Consider the following 15,698-nt stretch of genomic DNA (forward strand, 5'->3'; position numbering starts at 1 on the left):
AGTTAATGCCAAAAATATGATATTCACAATGTCAAATAGTTTTATGTAAAACCACACTTTCTGCACTGTTATTCAAATAATTCATTTTATTTAGAGAGCGGTCAACATATACACAATTGTTACCGAATAAAAGTGGGTGAGGCCATGCTTTTTAATTTTCAGTCAGGAGGAGGGTTTAAAGTTGTTTAATTTACTCCAGCCCTTACAAAAAAATATTTCAGTTTTGAAACTGCAGTAAAAGTGCAGTAACTGCAGTCGACTGTGGTATTTTGGACGCAGTAACGGCAGAATAACTGCAGAATCTTCAGCAGCAGGGACCATCCTCCTCGACTTCAACTTCTTCTCCCTCACATCCTACAAGAAGTGAGGGATGTTGCCTTCAAGGTTGGGGTGGGCACCATTTTCCTCACGCTCACAGTCCAGAAGGTTTGGGGGCAGATATTCCTTGTCACTATCAGATTGATCCGACTCACTCTCATACACAGATTCTTCATCAGAATGACTAAATAGTTACCCTATCTCCTCATCAGTGAGGCGTTTCCTTTTGAAATCAGACATCATCTCTATACTCAATGGCTATCAGCGTGTGTCAAGTGTTCCGTTTTTCTGTCAGGACTGACTTTGATTGTAACTATGGTTACTCTGGGTTGCTAGCTCAGACACCCTTTCCAGGAGTTTTATTTTTTAATCAGTTTATAAACTTCTCATGTGTTTTTCCCCCATTTATTGATAAATCCCCATCATAATAATATTTCCTCCATCATACCACCCACGATACCTTCTCCCATTTTCACCCCCCATGCACCTGAAAACCCATCATCATGTCCATTTGGCGATGTGTTTTCACTGTTGAATCATATTGCAAATGCACAGTGCATTTTCAATGGGCATTTACCATCACGAATTTGTCATGCTCAAAAATTCTGAAGAAATGCAAAATTGACTGGCCTGATGAACTCGGGATGGCCGGGCAGTGATAGTGGTTCCTCTCCATCGCTCGTTGGTGTTGATTTCAGAATGTCATTTTGGTGCTGGGACCCCACTCCTAAACATATTGCAAATGGACAAAAGTCAGCCAGCAAGTCACCGTCCATCAGTCAATAGATGTCATTCTGACACCAAACTGACACCACACCCACTTTTTCCAACTCGTTTAGAAGCCAACTATCACATATTTCAGAGCAGGCCCAAAATTCACAGCGCCTTCTATTCAAACCATAATAAAAACACGTAGTTACGTTCTAGCTGTGGGTCCAGTTCTGACATTATGTGTAGGCCTGGCTGAGGCGACCCCGAATCCCAAGTTTCGGCTCGATAGGTCATTCGGTGCCCGAGCAAGACCTTAATTGGTGCTGAAAATCCACTTTTATCCATGCCTTGCTACGGGGACCTTAAATGAGCTATCGGACAGAAACGTTGGGGTCCGTCTCTATGGGCCGAGCCGGTTTCAATGGACCTAGTCTTGCGACTCTGGGACTTTTCTAAATGTCGTCATTTTCGTAATGGTCAAAATTAATTGAAGTCATTGCAAATGTACGAGGCTGTTTCTCGGTCAAGGAACCTTCTAGAGCCATATAACTCACCACGCACTTTCGACCTGAGCTGTAGAACAGGTTTCTAAAGTTTCAGAACTCTCGGTCTGACGGTTCTTTAATAGTTTGAACAAAGGTAACTATTGCAGGCTCTGTCTCTACACACCACACTGTGTCCCTCCGTCCAAGCTGTGTGTGTGAGTTTTTCTTGGAAATTTTATGGGAGACATGACTGATTTACAGTTCATGAGGGTTGTCTAATCACACATATGAAGTTTTGGAAAGATCAGACTTTTTTAACCCTTCTAAACAGCCCCTATGACGCCAATTATGGCACTTCCAGTTGGCACAGGAAGCTAAAAGTAAACACATATCCTCATTGGGGTATGCTTTTACAGAATCCTGAGTTAAGTCTTTACGTTAAGAAGTGACTGATTTACACAGGGTTGAAGGCACTATTTCTCACAAACTGCAGGTTGGGTATGGCAAGACACTTAAGGTGATTTTAACCACTTCCGGTTGCTCCAGTTAGCTTAGAATCAACACAGGTAGACCTCATAGTGGCCTGATGGATTGTCATGGAAGACAGGTTCATAAGACATTCATAACCCACATAGGCTTCAGGTTGAAATTAGGGGTGCAGGCAATGTATTCCTATGGGGAGACAAGTCATTGAAAATGATTTGATGTAAACAACAACTTTTTAACTGTTAAGGGTTAATGCCACACGGTCAAGGTTAGGCTTGCACAGATCGGGAGGACCTCAGGAACGTTCCTGAGGTCAAATTGTGCTTCTAACCCTAACTGTTCTCCCGCTGTCACCCAAAAGCACCTGCAATTTAGGACCAGGCTTCATTATGAGCTCAGACCGAGCAAGCTATGGTCAAGCGGGGCATCTCGTTGAACTCGGCACAGCCTAAAGACTTTGGTAATGCCATTGCAGGCTCTGAGTGTCTTTAAGCACCGCACTTTGTCACTCCATTCTTGCTGTGTGTGTGTGAGAGAGCTTTTCTTTGACATCTGTTGGGAGAAATGACTGATTTACAGTTCATGAGGGTTGCCTAATAACACATATGAAGTTTTGAAAAGATCAGACCTTTTTAACCCTTCGAAACAGCACCTATGACACCATTTTAAGGCACTTCCGGTTTACACAGGAAGCTGAAAGTGAACACATATCCTCCTTTGGGTAAGCACTTATAGAATATTGAGTTTTAAGTCTATGTTAAAGAACTGACTTATTTACAGAGGGTTGAATGAGTGTGTGTTATTTCTGAAAATCACAGAAATCTCGCAGTACTCGGAAACACAATTCAAAAAGATTTGTCTGAACACGCTGCAACTGGATCTGTAACTTCTTTTTTAAAACACCTTTTTTTGAACATCACCAATTTGACATTGTACGATTTCTCTTAAATTACGATAGATAAATGTCTGGTTCTTTTTTTATTGACACCGTAGGTTCATTTACTTTGACGTGAAGCGGAAAAATTATTGCTCTATTTTCATTTTTGACCTTTCATCCCAGACAAATGGCCATAACTCAAAAACCATTGAGGCCTAGACGCCATCTTGTTCGGGGCCAACTGCTCATTATGCCAAACCTATGCTCACCAAGTTTCGTCTTCGAAATCTTTTCCGTTTAGGAGATAAGGCCAAGTCGTGATTGGTGATGTTTTGTACATTTGCAATATGATTCCATTTGCCCTCTTGTGGATTTACCGGGAGAGCGGAAAAATTACCAAAATGTGAAAATTGTATAAAACGGAAACCGAATGTCCGAGAGAGTTCATTTGATGACTTCCTGGAAGATCCGGCCCTGCTGCACGGCCCAACGCCACCCGCGAATTTTTGAAACGTTGTCGGACGTCTAGTGTGGACTTTCTCACTAACCATATGGCGAATGTCAAAATGTTCCCTTATGTATGTTAGTGCATTCATCTCAAGATAGCTAGGCCGGACAACCACATGTCACAGGCATAGTAAGTACACTTTTCCTCAATAATGTAGTTATCAGCAAAGTCCAAGCTGGAAAGGGGGAGGGGGGGGGGTGTATGTTAGTGCAAGTGTATGTTCAGGAAAGTTTTTATTATTATTATTTGTGATTTTTGGGGGCGGGGGGGGGGGGGGTCGAGGTGAGGAGTGGGATTATTTAAGATACTATTTGAAGGTTTCAGGTGCTTGAGGTTTCAGGTGCTTTCAGGAGATGGGCAGGGACTGGTTCCACCATTGGGGTGCCACTGTCAGGACAGAGAAGAGCTTGGACTGGGCTGAGCGGGAGCTGCCCTCCCGTAGGGGTGGGAGGGCCAAGAGACCAGAGGTGGCAGAACGGAGTGCTCGGTTAGGGGTGTAGGGTTTGAGCATAGCATAAAGGTGAGGAGGGAAAGTGTTCTCCTCTTGCTGATCCATAGACAAGCACCATGGTCTTGTAGTGGATGCAAGCTTTGACTGGAAGCGAGTGGAGTGTGCGGAGGAGCAGAGTGACATGGGAGAACTTGGGAAGGTTGAAAACCAGACGGGGTGTTCTGGAAAAGTAGCAGGGATTTGATGGCACATGCGTGGAGCCCAGCTAACAGAGAGTTGCAGTAGTCCAGAAGGGAGAGGACAAGTGCCTGGATTAGGACCTGCGCCACTTCCTGTGTGAGGTAGGGTCGTACTCTACGGATGTTATAGAGCGTGAACCTGCAGGAGCGAGTCACTGCTTTGATGTTTGCAGAGAATTACAGCGTATTATCCAGGGTCACGCCAAGGGAGGGCGAAACTGTGGAGTTGTCAACCTTTTCTCTGTGTCACGGTGTCGAAAGCAGCGGACAGATCTAGGAGGACGAGAACAGAAGTGCGGAGAGCCTCCGTGACACAGAGAAAAGCAGTCTCGGTTGAGTGTCAAGAAGATCGTTCTGAGAGAGATAGAGAGTAGAATCAATTTGTTCCATTACCCAACCCACAAGGCTAAAGCAGCTATATGACTGGGTGACCTGATTGGTCCTATAAGCTGGCTACCTATAGACAACATTCTGTAATGCAGACTGCAGTTATTGCTGGGGTGACCAGACCTGTCACTAGAATAAAGCCAGTGATTAAAGGAGTGAAAATGCCTGTCACTAGAGCCAGTCTTCATTAGTCTACTCATGGCGGATCCTTCCCTGCGTGACGGCCGCTGGGGCCCAGAGGCTATGTTTTAGATCCCCTCCTCTCTCCCTCCCCTAGTTGGACAGCTAGACAACTGGACGGCCCGGGTCTCTCTCTCTCTCCATCACACCATCTCTCCACAGAAATTTGATCCCATACTCAATGTTACTTCAAATAATTTAATAAGTTGCACTACAGGGAGACAGGACAGACAGCTGATTGTCCTCGCAGTGGCAGACCACGTGTAACAACTGCACAGGATTGGCACATCCAAACATCACACTTGCGGGACAGGTACAGGAAGACAACAACAACTGCCCGAGTTACACCAGGAACGCACAATCCCTCCATCAGTGCTTAGATTGTCCGCAATAGGCTGAGAGAGAGGCTGGACTGAGGGCTTGTAGGCCTGTTGTAAGGAAGGTCCTCACCAGACATCACCCGCAACAACATCACCTATGGGCACAATCCCACCGTCGCTGGACCAGACAGGACTGGCAAAAAGTGCTCTTTACTGACGAGTCGCGGTTTTGTCTCACCAGGGGTGATGGTCGGATTTGCATTCATCATTGAAGGAATGAGCATTACACCGAGGCCTGTACTCTGGAGCGAGAGTGACAGCATCATCGGCCTGTGCCTGCAATGACAAGATGCGATCTCAACGCTGTGCGTTACAGGGAAGACATCCTCCTCCCTCATGTGGTACGCTTCCTGCAGGCTCATCCTGACATGACCCTCCAGCATGACAATGCCACCAGTTATACTGCTCGTTCTGTGCGTGATTTGCTACAAGACAGGAATGTCAGTGTTCTGCCATGGCCAGCGAAGAGCCCGGATCTCAATCCCATTGAGCACGTCTGGGACCTGTTGGATCGGAGGGTGAGGGCTAGGGCCATTCCCCCCAGAAATGTCCGGGAACTTGCAGGTGCCTTGATGGAAGAGTGGGGTAACATCTCACAGCAATAACTGGCTAATCTGGTGCAGTCAATGAGGAGGAGATTCACTGCAGTACTTAATGCAGCTGGTGGCCACACCAGATACTGACTGTTACTTTAGATTTTTTCACCCACCCTTTTTCAGGGACACATTATTCAATTTCTGTTAGTCACATGTCTGTGGAACTTGTGAGTGAGGTTAGTTTCTCCCCCCTTATCTCTGCTTGTTCCAGGTTGAAGGACATCCCACCCTTACACCCTGCAGATTTAAAGAACTTATTGTGAACTTCCCAACCACCAGGACAATCACCATATCCCAGGAACTAGATTCACCCATGTTATTTTTTATCATGCAAATTTGCAACGAAATGGGTCATATTAAAGATCCAATCTGTAACTGCAGGAGAGCTTCCTTCTGAGCAGGACTGGAGCAGTCTATAAATACAACGGGGTTCTGCAGGGGCCCGTAATTGAAAACATACTGAGAATTGGAGGGAGGAAGGTGGTGCGAAGGTGAAGGAAAGGGGTAAGGGGAGGTTGGGGATGGCAAGCCTGGCTGTGGCCCCTCTAGAACTGATAGTCTGGGTGGAGACTGGGAGGAGGGAGTGAGCATTTTTATGTGTAGAGGGAGGAGTGGTGGAGAGCCCCCTGCTCTTTTTATTGCTGGCCTAGGGCCAGAGTCATTCACCGGTGGAGTAGGGAGATCGGTCTTCATGACTCTGGGATCCATGGTCGGGGCATCCTTTACCTACCCCCTTCTCTCCCTAGTTCACATTGGTTCTTTACTATGGAGTCATCTCACTCAAATATAGAATTGTAGCCCATACAATGCCATACAGGAATTTTGTTCTGCCAATTATTTTCCCTGATGCCGCCATAGATAGGATTTGTTCAGATCCGTTTTTAGTCTAAATACGAGTCTCAATGAGCTCTTTTCCCCATGCTCGATTTAGCCCACGCCTATAAGAGGACTTAGTATGTGACAAGTTACAGTTTATGAAACAATAAATGAAAGAGTAGAATCCTAAGTGTTGATTTAAACTCTGTACTCAGTGGTTATACCCCACCCTGGTCATCTCTTTTACCCTTCCTTGGTTTCCCCAAACCCACTTCGATGTGTCGGTAGTACTACTTTAAATGCCTTCCCCCACACTGTGTTAGCAGGTCAGAAATCAACAGACATGTTAGCTGGATAATAAGGATCATTATTAGTGGCCAGGATGGGTTATAACTGGGTAATTATTTGTGGGGACTCTAGTGGAAGAGGGTGAACAATTCTAGGAGTCTCTCTCCATGGCAAAGATGTTAACATTGCCAAAGCAAGTGAAGTAGATAAAACAAAAGTGAAATAAACAATACAAATTAATTATTTCTTTCTCTCTCGCTCTCTCATTTTATAGGTCCAACGTGATGCCTGTGCCAATTAGGTGGACGGATTTAAAATGGTCACTGGGTACAATATTTTCCATAGATTCCGGCCACTCAAACCTATAGGAATCTGACGGGTCCCTTCACTACAGTGCCCCAAAAAAAAGAGCGGATAAACAACCCCACAAGCTTTACTATCAAACACATTTTAACAGTGTAATGGTCCAAGAGTCGGGTCTAACATAACCTATTAGAGATGTCACTGAAAGCTGACATAAGATCTGATTTACTGCCCTACAGTCCTGCGAACGATGCTAATGATGATTAACACCAGTTTAGGATTGGCTAACGATGGCCCCTTAACGAGCATCCACTTGTTAATGGAGCAGTTTAATTGACAGGTTGGGTGAACGAAAAACGAAACCAGTCAGCCATTGAGATTAGAAAATTGATCTGTCCCCTCTCTGGTCTACAGGACCCTACCAACAGGCCACTAATGTAGTGGAGTGAACTTTGAAGTGGCCCTAATGGTCGTCATGGTCCCTTAACTGTGCAGGCCAGGGCTTTATTAAAGTTAGTCTGGGATTCATTTTTCAGCAAAAGGACAGCCCTGCCACTTGAAGCCCATATTAAGAATGGAAATGACTATTGACCAGAACTCCAGGTCACATTGTACCTTTAACTGTGCAGGGCCAGGTCTCTATTAGGGGTGTCAGTGGAGTGGAGCCTGGCTAGATGCTGGGGTCTCGACTCTGGAGGCTGTGAGGAGACGGTGGTCTGGGAGCTGGGTTATGAACCAGCGTGTGACCCCTTATGTTTAATGAGGGCGCAATGGGCCCCTCTTCCTCCCCTCTGGTTGTGTTTATCTCATAAAAGACCCACGGCCAACAACAAAGAGGAGGATTTGTCTGTATCTTGATCCACTTCTTGTATATTGTGTTGGATCTTTCATCTTCTCTGCCGATACATGCTTTCCCTCAACTTTTACTCAGTTTGTGACTTCTTCTTTTCATTGTAAAACAGGCTCCTTCCCCTGACAGATTCATGTGGATGGTCTCCAGCTTCTCACTCTCAGTGTTGTCAGGTCCTAGTGGAGGCTTTATTGGATGACAGGCATTTCTCCCAGGCCATCTCCTCCTTTTATCTGCGCCTCTGGACCGCTCCAGAAGTTCTTACACAGCTGTGGAAAAGACAGTGATTGTTCTTGCAAGCATGAAGTAATGGGTTAGCTGGTCCAACATTCCTAGCAAGGAAAAGTCAAGCAGATCATGTTATGGTCTGGTTGGGGCCAGGCTGGGAGGTTTGATTTTTTTCCTGGCCGTGTCAAACCTTTCTCTACGAATGAGTGGTCATGTTTGTAAATATAAACTAGGTCATCCTTTTTTGCAGTTCTCTTGTTGGCACAGTTCAGTGTAGTTTGATTCCCAACCTCAGTCAGAGGTTTATTTACTGGTTAGTTGTTAGGACTCATTTCTGTCAGGTCACTTCCTGTGACAAATCTGGTAGTGGGCACAACAGTGTCCGTCACTGAGCCAGGCTGGATTGCCATGAGGGCTCTGAGGGCTTGTGGGACACAGTTACTCAGCTGTGGGCAAACTTTAACCATTGTGGCACAGCAACAGGGAAAAATGCAAGGCTCAAACTGAGCCCCCATTACAGACTAGTTATGGGGGATCCCACTCCCAGCATAAATCAGGGGCCCGCACAAGAATTGATCAACGTCAAAGATTTTCAAAGAGTCAACAATTTTGAAATCAGGCACACCCAAGAGTCAATGTGTAATGTGAATTATGTCTTCCCAAAAGAAGCAAACTCTACACTTTAACCTCTTTGATAATCTAAATTTACATTAAAACATGTAGTAGACTAATCCAGTCATGACACATGAATGACATTATGACGAGGACAACCTAAGGATCAATTAAATTATTTACGCAGCAGCTCTTTTCTTCATGGTCAAATAAAATTTGAGACTAAAAACCTACAACTTCTACTAGGTAGATTCCACTCACAGGTATGGTATTAAGGAGTAAACAAAGACTGCTAACCATTGCTATGACAGGTTTGACTTAATTTATTGGGGGAAAATTTACCTACTATGACACCTTTTGAATTTATAGTGTATGTGGACATCTCTTCAAATTATTGGATTAGGCTATTTCAGCCACACCTGGTGCTGACAGGCATATACAGTATATAGAATTAAAAAATAATAATAATCAAGCACACAGCCATGCAATCTCTATAGACAAACATTGGCAGTAGAATGGCATTATTGAAGAGCTCAGTGACTTTCAATGTGGCACAAGTCAGTTTGTCAAATTTCTGCCCTGCTATGGTTGCCCTGGTCAACTGTAAGTGCTGTTATTGTGAAGTGGAAACGTCTAAGAGCAACAAAGACTCAAGCACGAAGTGGTAGGCCTCACAAGCTCACAGAACGGGTCAGCAGAGTACTGAAGCGCACAGCGCATAAAAATGGTTTGTCCCCGGTTGCAACACTCACTACCAAGTCAAACTGCCCCTGGAAGCAACGTCAGCACAAGATCTGTTCGTTGGGAGCTTCATGAAATGGGTTTCCATGGACGAGCAGCCGCACACAAGCCTAAGATCACAATGCGAAATGTCAAGCATCGGCTGGAGTGGTGTAAATTGGACTCTGGAGCAGAAGGAAACGAGTTATTTGGAGTGATGAATCACGCTTCACCATCTGGCAGTCCGACGGACGAATCTGGGTTTGGTGGAAGCCAGGAGAACGCTAAATGCCTGAATGTATAGTTCCAACTGTAAAGTTTGGCGGAGAAGGAATAATGGTCTGGGGCTGTATTTCATGGTTCGGGCTCCTTAGTTCAAGTGAAGGGAAATCTTAATGCTACAGCATACAATGACATTCTAGACGATTCTGTGCTTCCAACTTTGTGGCAAAAGTTTGGCAAGACCCTTTCCTGTTTGCGCATGACAATTCCCCCGTGCACAAAGCGAGCTCCATACAGAAGTAGTTTGTCGAGATCGGTGTGGAAGAACTTGACTGGCCTGCAGAGCCCTAACCCCAACTACATTGAACACCTTTGGGATGAATTGGAACGCCGACTGCGAGCCAGGCCTAATCGCCCAACATCAGTGCCTGACCTCAATGATGCTCATGGCAGAATGGAAGCAAGTCCCTGCAGCAATGTTCCAGCATCTAGTGGAAAGCCTTCCCAGAAGAGTGGAGGCTGTTATAGCAGCAAAGGGGGGACCAACTCCATATTAATGCCCTTGACTTTGGAATGAAATGTTTGACGAAAAGGTGTCCACATACTTTGTCATGTTGTGTATGTGGATGTCTCACCTAGCTACCTTAAAATGAATGCTGACTGTAAGTCGCTCTAGATACGAGCCACTGCTAAATTACTAAAATGTCAAATGTAATTGCATTCCGGCCTTAGCATTTACTCAAATGCATTCCCTGGCGACATAGGCCAGTACCACCTAGCAGCTGTTACACACACGGAAAGCTACTGGCCTAAATCAAATCAGGACTGTGTGTGTGTGTGAGACACACTGACTGCTATGGGTGCTTTACATTCTGATCATAGGGTCAAATGTTTAATGTTTCTGAATCGTCTAGAGTTCAGACACACTGTTTTAATTTAGGATCAGGCCCCTTACGGTCACGTCAAATGTTCACCTCTGTGTTAATCTGTAGTTACAATACTATAGTCTACAGAGTATAGATGGTAGTGAATGCATCAGAGTTGGGTCATGGAAAGTCCTTGGAAACTTATCGAAAGTAGGACAGAGCATTTGTATGTACAGATTAGAGCATATAATAATGGTGCATTCATATGTACAGATTACAGAGCCCATAATAACTGGTCCAGTCGTATGTACAGATTACAGAGCCTATAATAATGGACCATTCATATGTACAGATTACAGAGCCCATAATAACTGGCCCAGTCGTATGTACAGATTACAGAGCCTATAATAATGGTCAGTCAGGTTCCCGCAATGTACACACTTCATAATTTCAAATTTGAGGCAAATTCCAACATGAGCAAAATGCTTCTCAAACTAAGGTGAGTTACTCACAATTTTACAAACTATATCTAGTAATGAGGTGAGACTAAAAATGAATGCTCCCTATGACCGCAGGTAAAACTTCTCACCCAGGCAGGTAACCACCACTGGATAAAATTATTTCCCAATCAATGGCTCACATTCACCAGTTTATAAAACAAGCAAGAAAATCAAGAGGTATTGCCAGTCTATGTACAGGTGTGCTGCTTCCCCTTTGTGGTAGATTAGTGTAGCACAGCTCTATCGGCTCAGTTATTGATGACAAAATCAATGACTTATTGATGTCTCGTCCCCAGGATAATTGACGCATGGGCGAAAGTGTCTAGTGAAGAACGAGATTCAAATTTGAGCGTCATCTTCAAGAATCGATTGATTTTGTCCAAATTCACAAGTCATGAACTAGTCTAAGCCAGTGGCTTTTAAGATGAGTATTACTGTTACGTTGAAATGGGTGAATGGAATATGAATGACAGTCATCCAATATGTTGTAATATAAATAAGCTATTACATTATTCATTTTCCCTAAACCCATCAAGAGGTTGCTACAACCTAGCCTATGAATGAAAGTTTACAACGTAGGTGCACACAGGTCAGTACCACTTTGCACACATATGCCTGCATCTAGCTGATAGAGTGTGATCATTAGTCCAACAGTTAGTTGCAAACGAGAGTAACTATTGGACGAATTCAGGTATGTTTATCCCGGTTTTGTTCCATTTAAGAAACGTTTTTCAACATAATCGGCGGAATGAATACACCCCTGATCACACGTAAACACAGTTCAGTTTCATAACGTTGTCAGTGTTGCCAATTTAGCGACTTTCAGACCTTTCTAGCGACACATTTTCAAAAAAGCAACCAACGACAAATCTAGAGACTTTTTCTGGTGTTAAAGACTTTTGGAGACTGACGTGAAAGCACATCGTTCTTACTCTTCTCAATGAGCAGCGGGTGCTGCTGTGAGTCCCACTCCCGTCCCAAAGCACTCACAGGCGGCAGTCCCTCCCAGCTGCAGTCAGATGTTCACCCCTCCGCGTCCAGACTGCAGATTAATCGTGCATGCGGGAAGCCTCTGCTGGCTGATCCCGCCCTGTTTTACATTTAAAAAATCAATTAACCTGAATTAGGGCCAGACTAGTTACCATATTTTTTTCACATTACCATTTACAGTTTTTTCTATTGTCTCTTTTTGGTCCATTTAGATTGTTAATGTAGATTGTTTACACATTTTTAATTTTTTTATGTTATGGTTAAAAATGTTCATGTTTTACTGTGACTTGTTGTAGGCTCCTAAGTGGACCATAAGGTTAAAAACCAAACCAATTTAAAGAAAACTAAACAAAAAAATTAAAAACACTCCGCCAGAGTGTCTCTTTTGGGTCACTTTTGGGTTCCAAGCCCGGATAAAGGAGGAGGGTTGGTATTGTGACATAAAAAAAAATATGAATCGACAGAAGAAAGTTCATTTGTAGTTCTAAACATATTTAGGGTGTTTTTTACTCACTTTGTCTCTCCAACGACTTTATTCCTCTCTCCTACAGCGTCCATCACAATTACATGCACATGGCCAAATATGCAAATTAGGTGATGGCGTCATTTAGAGACATTCAGGACAGCCAATAGCTACTTTCCTTACTGAGGAGTTGGCAACACTGAACGTTGTATTCCTTCTCGCATCTATGCACTCCCCTTATCTTTTCCCTTCAGTCGCTTGTGGACGTCAATGCAAAACATACCAGCTGTATGTGACCAGGCGAAAAAGCTTCCAAGCCAAACCATATCTACACACAGCCTACATCATTGTCACCATATTAGCTAAAGTAACGTCATAGTCAACATAGCTAATATAACTAACGCATTAGTAAACCTGCTACAATCATGCAGTAACGTTACTGTGTACAGTCAGTAAGCAGTTTAGCACTTACACAGGCGGGCCCCGGTGGCAATACATTTGTAAAGCCAAAAATGTACCTTGACTTGGAAGAGTTCCAGTGTTGTGTTGGATAGTCATAGCCAGCTAGCTAACATAGCATCCATCTGTTTGAGCAGGGTGGTTGAGTAGGCTAAAGTAGCTAGCTGCATTTGCTAGCTAAGTAAGTGAAACTGAAAGAAAATCGCTCTCTTTCTTTCTTGTTTCTCCTTCATTTTGGAAGAAATGAATTTGTTCAACTATTGTCTTTCTTTCTCTCTCTTTGAGTCAGTTAGTCACCACATTTTATATGCAGCAGTGCTAGCTAACTGTATCTTATGCTTTCAGTACTAGATTCATTCTCTGATCCTTCTGATCTGTTTTACCTGTCCTTGTGCTTGTCTCCACCCCCTCCAGGTGTCACCCATCTTCCTCACTTATCCCCTGGGTATTTATACCTGTGTTGTCTGTCTGTCTGTGCCAGTTAACCAGTGGTTTATCTCGGCGCCTATTTTTTCCCCAGTATATATTTTTCTCTGCCTCCTGGTTTTGACTTTTGCCTGTCCTGACCCCAAACCCGCCCGCCTGACCACTCTGCCTGTCCCTGACCCTGCCTGCTGTCCTGTACCTTTGCTCCACCTCTGGATTACCGGCCTCTGCCTGCCTGCCGTCTTGTACCTTGGCCACACTACTCTGGATATTCGACCTCTGCCTGCCTTGACTTGTCGTTTGCCTGCCCCTGTTGATACAATAAACATTGCTACTTCAACACAGTCTGCACTTGGGTCTTACCTTGATTCCTGATAGATTGGGTAGACAACATGTCAGTTCATGCTGCAAGAGATCTGATTGGTTGGAGGACGTCCTCCAGAAGTTGTCATAATTACTGTGTAAGTCTATGGAAGGGTGTGAGAACCATGAGCCTACTAGGTTTTGTATTGAAGTCAATGTACCCAGAGGAGAATGGAAGCTAGCTGTCCTCTGGCTACACCATGATGCTACCCTACAGAGTGCTGTTGAGGCTACTGTAGACCTTCATTGCAAAGTAATATGTTTTAATCAATTATCTGGTGACGTGAATATATTTAGTATAGTTTTATCTTTTTCAACGTGTTGAAATTTTTATTTTTATGAAAATCACTGAGGATGGTCCTTCCTTTCCTCTGAGGAGCCTCATAGCAGTAATATCGACGAAGTCATATCTAACAATTTCACAACATATACCTAATACACACAAATCTAAGTTAAAGAATGGAATTAAAAATATATACATGTATGGACAAGCAATGTCAGAGCAGCATAGACTAAGATACAGTGAATACAGTATATGAGATGAGTAATGCAAGATATGTAAACATTAAAAGGACTGGAGTTCCATTTATTAAAGAGGCCAGTTATTTCAAGTCTATGTACAGTGGGGCACAAAAGTATTTAGTCAGCCACCAATTGTGCAAGTTCTTCCACTTAAAAAGATGAGAGAGGCCTGTAATTTTCATCATATGTACACTATGACAGACAAAATGAGGGGAAAAAAATCAATCCAGAAAATCACATTGTAGGATTTTTAATGAATTTATTTGCAAATTATGGTGGAAAATAAATATTTGGTCAATAACAAAAGTTTATCTCAATACTTTGTTATATACCCTTTGTTGGCAATGACAGAGGTCAAACGTTTTCTGTAAGTCTTCACAAGGTTTTCACACACACTGTTGCTGGTATTTTGGCCCATTCCTCCATGCAGATCTCCTCTAGAGCAGTGATGTTTTGGGGCTGTTGCTGGGCAACATGGACTTTCAACTCCCTCCAAAGATTTTCTATGGGGTTGAGATCTGGAGAATGGCTAGGCCACTCCAGGACCTTGAAATGCTTCTTTACGAAGCCACTCCTTCATTGCCCGGGCGGTGTGTTTGGGATCATTGTCATGCTGAAAGACCCAGCCACGTTTCATCTTCAATGCCCTTCCTGATGGAAGCTGATGGTTTTCACTCAAAATCTCACTATACATGGACCCATTCATTCTTTCCTTTACACGGATCAGTCGTCCTGGTCCCTTTGCAGAAAAACAGCCCCAAAGCATGATGTTTCCACCCCCATGCTTCACAGTAGGTATAGTGTTCTTTGGATGCAACTCAGCATTCTTTGTCCTCCAAACACGACGAGTTGAGTTTTTACCAAAAAGTTATATTTTGGTTTCATCTGACCATATGACATTCTCCCAATCTTCTTCTGGATCATCCAAATGCTCTCTAGCAAACTTCAGACAGGCCTGGACATGTACTGGCTTAAGCAGGGGGACACGTCTGGCATTGCAGGATTTGAGTCCCTGGCGGCGTAGTGTGTTACTGATGGAAGGCTTTGTTACTTTGGTCCCAGCTCTCTGCAGGTCATTCATTAGGTCCCCCCGTGTGGTTCTGGGATTTTTGCTCACCGTTCTTGTGATCATTTTGACCCCACGGGGTGAGATCTTGCGTGGAGCCCCAGATCGAGGGAGATTATCAGTGGTCTTGTATGTCTTCCATTTCCTAATAATTCCCCAACAGTTGATTTCTTCAAACCAAGCTGCTTACCTATTGCAGATTCAGTCTTCCCAGCCTGGTGCAGGTCTACAATTTTGTTTCTGGTGTCCTTTGACAGCTCTTTGGTCTTGGCCATAGTAGAGTTTGGAGTGTGACTGTTTGAGGTTGTGGACAGGTGTCTTTGATACTGATAACAAATTCAAACAGGTCCCATTAATACAGGTAACGAGTGGAGGACAGAGGAGCC

The 15,698-nt window shown here is 43.9% G+C and overlaps 1 protein-coding gene across 3 annotated transcripts in view; it reads right to left on the bottom strand.

Annotated features, from left to right (window-relative positions):
• caprin1b (cell cycle associated protein 1b) overlaps positions 1-15,698 on the bottom strand; it is a 65,603-nt gene that overhangs the window by 42,660 nt on the left and 7,245 nt on the right. The window contains exon 1 of one of the 3 annotated variants that reach the window (XM_036980550.1): positions 11,956-12,093. The exons of the other annotated variants lie outside the window; for them this stretch is intronic. The gene's annotated coding sequence lies outside the window, so the exon portion shown is untranslated. Of the gene's footprint in view, positions 1-11,955; positions 12,094-15,698 lie in introns of those variants that run through there. 3 annotated transcript variants of the gene reach the window in all.

This window comes from Oncorhynchus mykiss, chromosome 1 (assembly GCF_013265735.2).
Source record: "Oncorhynchus mykiss isolate Arlee chromosome 1, USDA_OmykA_1.1, whole genome shotgun sequence".
NCBI lineage: Eukaryota > Metazoa > Chordata > Actinopteri > Salmoniformes > Salmonidae > Oncorhynchus > Oncorhynchus mykiss.